Source organism: Papaver somniferum, chromosome 7, assembly GCF_003573695.1.
Source record: "Papaver somniferum cultivar HN1 chromosome 7, ASM357369v1, whole genome shotgun sequence".
Lineage (NCBI taxonomy): Eukaryota > Viridiplantae > Streptophyta > Magnoliopsida > Ranunculales > Papaveraceae > Papaver > Papaver somniferum.
In genome coordinates this window covers 3,987,898-3,992,061 of record NC_039364.1, presented here as the reverse complement: position 1 = coordinate 3,992,061, position 4,164 = coordinate 3,987,898, and positions in this window count along the sequence as shown.

The window sequence follows — 4,164 nt, the reverse complement described above, 5'->3', positions numbered from 1 at the left end:
CCGCATCCTTGTTCAGTTGTTTGGCTAAGCACCTCTTTTTCGTTTCTTATTAACTGACATTTATGTGCCTTCTTCTCCTAGTTCTTTAATGGAAACTAACATGTTCTTGTGAAGGAATATGTCAGAAAAATGTTCCTCAACATCTACCGGCAGCCTTTCCTCGGTAAAACCTTTTGGGTTGTAAGTACAGAGATTTTGATAACCGTAGCTTAAAATATCGCCACTCTTGGAAAAGGCTAACGGATTTGTGTGGGAATTTATATATGAATCCCGGGTCCAGCCCAATGACTGGTATTGTTCTTTATCCTCTTTTATGCCATGATTTTCATTCTTTTTCTTATACAGGCACAGCAGGATGTCATATAATGTTTTTTTCGGTGTTTGGATTTTTATACACCATTGTACAAAACAAAAAACCAACTAAAACCCCTAATGGTGTATCAATCCAATAATCATCCGGAGGCAAAGCAGGTAGTGGAATCGTTTCGCCAAACATTTCATCAGCCAAATTAAAGATTACAATCATCCCTCTGCCAATGTTCCACCAATAAAGAGCTCCATTCACATATACACCTGATTGGTTATCAATACGTACGGTGAAGTACACTATCATCAAAGTTACCAATATTTTTCCATCCATTGCCACTACTAAGTGTACAAGTGTATACAGCACGACCTTTATGGAGTCGCTTTTCTTATAAATTGCAACAACTTTGTACTCATTAGTTGAAGGAAGGTAACCAAATCTGCATGACTCATATCAATCCTGATAAAGACGACGAGGGTTTATTTCAGGCTTAGGAAGACTAACATACTCTTTGGTCATGTGGTTACAAATACAAAATCCCTGTCTCATATCACTAAGACATATCAAACCATTAAGAGAGCCAATGCCAATCAACATATTACAACACTCAAATGGAGGAGAGAATATGATCTTTTTAATTTTATCAATTGGCAGCCCAAATGGACATGGAGATTTTTTTTTTTTTTTTGCTCGGCAAAGAAGGAAGATATATTGAAAGAAAAAAAGAATACAAGACCACTAGCCAATGAGGCTAGGAAAACAGATTGAAACCCTTACAGAGAAAAAGAATAGAAACCAAAAGAAAGAACCCTGAGAAAGAACCCTAAAACAAGAGAAGAACTAGTGGGGGTTTAAAAAGAAATGTTCCCATCCCACTATTACATTAGATGTATCAATCCCTTTGAAGCAATCAAGGCCTTTAGACCAGTTAAAAGCATCAATTTTTATATCTCTAATAACATTATGAAGGTTAAAAATCTTCCCAGAAAATGCAATAGCATTGCGAGCCTTCCAGAGACCCCACGGAATGGCGGCTGGGAGACGTTTCCATAGTTGAAGACCCTACACAGAAAGAGGAAAATTTTTCCATCCTACGACAGCCTCCTTGATAGAACTTATAGTAAAGATAGGGCTACCCACAACAATGAACTAGCAGATGGTCTTTAGTTTCTACATCATTTCCATAAAGGTAACATAGATTAGGGGTATCCAAGACGGAATGCCTTCGGTGCAAGTTACTCAAGGTTGGCAGTCTATTTAAACACGCTTGCCACAGAGACCAAGCTCTAGACCATACTTTTGAACTCGGGAAAGGAGTGACATGTACAGTACCTTGAGATTGATTCAGATATGCCGCCTTAACAGTTTATATTCCCTTCTTATCTCCAAGTCAAATAAGCTGGTTTTCATGATCAGGAATTAAAACAATAGAATCAAGTAAAGGAAGAAGAATAGACAGATCAGAGATCTGTGTCTCAACTGAGAAATCTCAGCTGATATGGAAAGGAAGAAGAATAGAATCAATGGACATGGAGATTCACAACAGACAAATCTCAGCTATGGAGAAGAATAGTAAAGGAAAAAATGGGATCTCAAAATGAAGACTTGTGGGTGAAAGAAACAAATGCAACTCAGGGCAGAAGTATATGGCCAGGTGACAAATCTTTGGTAAATCTTTTCTTAATTTTATTCATGATACTTTCATAGATATTTATACATTAGGTTCTCAAAACTTACCTAAGACACTGATTTGAGACTTTCCTTATAAGTCTCACAATCATGACTTACATAAACAATTCTTTCCTAATATATACCACTTACCTTATCAGTCTCAAGTTTGTGACTGATATGGACAATACTTTCCATATATATACCACTTACCTTATTAGTCTCAAGTCCGTGACTGATAACTGATATGGGCAATACTTTCCATAGACTAACCATTACGGTCTTGGAAAGTATTACCACTTTCCTTAATACCCCCCCTCAAGACGGAGCATGCAGGTCACAAATGCCCATCTTGGACAAAAGACCTTGAAACTGAACTCGGCCTAATGCTTTGGTGAAGATATCCGCCAACTGTATTCCTGTGGGCGTATACGAGGGAGAAATAATTTTCTGTACTATCGCATCCCTGATGATATGACAATCCACTTCTATATGTTTAGTTCTTTCGTGAAATACGGGATTCTGAGCAATATACAATGCCGACTGACTATCACAAAGAAGACTCATTCCCTGTGTATGACGAATTCCCAAATCACCTAGTAATTGCTTCAACCACTTCAATTCACAAGTAGCTGCAGCCATAGATCTATATTCTGCTTCAGCTGAACTCCGAGAAACTGTGTACTGCTTTTTAGTCTTCCAAGACACTGGTGAATCTCCAAGAAGCACAAACCATCCTGTCAACGATCGTCTAGTCAAAGGACAGCTTGCCCAATCTGAATCACACCATCCTTTCAAACTTAAACTACTATCAGAGCGCAACAAAATTCCTTGCCCAGGATTCTTTTTCAAATATCTTACTACCCGAAGTGCAGCTTCCCAATGTTCTTGTCTTGGATGCTGCATAAACTGTGACAAAATATGCACAGAGTAAGCTAGATCCGGTCTAGTCACAGCCAGATAAATCAATCTTCCGATCAATCGTCGATACCTTTCTGCATCACTCAACAACGGCCCTGTTGCTAAAGCCAAACGATGATTAGTTTCCATTGGAAACTCTGCCGGTTTTGCTCCTAACAACCCCGTCTCCATAATAATGTCTAATGCATATTTCCGCTGACAAACATAAATGCCTTGTTTACTGCGAGCAATCTCCAAGCCCAGAAAATATTTTAATTTTCCCAAATCTTTCATCTTGAAACACTGTCCCAAGTATGTTTTAAATTTATTTAACTCCACTATATTATCTCCTGCAACAATCAAATCATCCACATACACCAAGACATTAAGTTGCATCTTTCCGTTTATCAAAGTGAAGAGAGAATAGTCTGAATAAGATTGCCGAAAACCATAATTCTTCAAAGCTGTTGATAGTTTCGCAAACCAACAACGTGGAGCTTGTTTCAAACCATACAATGATTTCTTCATTCTACATACCATATTAGGATTGCCTTTCGCAAATCCAGGTGGTATTTTCATATACACCTCTTCCTCCAAATCTCCATGTAGAAACGCATTGTGTACATCCATCTGATGTACTTCCCAATTTTTAAAAGCTGCAACAGCTAGAAAAGTGCGCACTGTTGTCATTTTTGCTACCGGTGCGAAGGTCTCTTTCTAGTCTAAGCCTTCCACTTGATGATTTCCAAAGATCACCAATCTTGCTTTTAAGCGAACCAAATTCCCATTTTCATCATACTTCTCTGTATATATCCATTTACTTCCTAGTGCTCTCTTCCCCTCCGGCATTTCTTGCAAAACCCAGGTATCTTGTTCTTCTAGTGCTCGTATTTCTTCTTCCATTGCTTTCCGCCATCCTGGATGTCTTATTGCTTCTTTAAAATTGCGAGGTGCTGAACTCGCAGTTATAGCTGCAAGAAATTTCTTATATGGTGTAGAAAATTTTTCACAACTAACATAATATGTCAAAGGATACGGCGTACCTGAGGAGGATGATTGTGATGTATGAAGATGAGATGGACCATTTTCTCTAGTGGTGTGCGTCACAAAACCCTTAAGTCTACTCGATGGAATTTTCATACGCTTTCCTTTGCCCATATCACCTTCTACAGCAACACTATTACCCGGACTGACTGCTTCAGCAGGTCTCTCTTGGACTGCTGCACGTTCCTCTTCCGTCGCAATCATATCTTGAACTCTTTCACCATCTCCGTTTGTCGCAGTTGCAT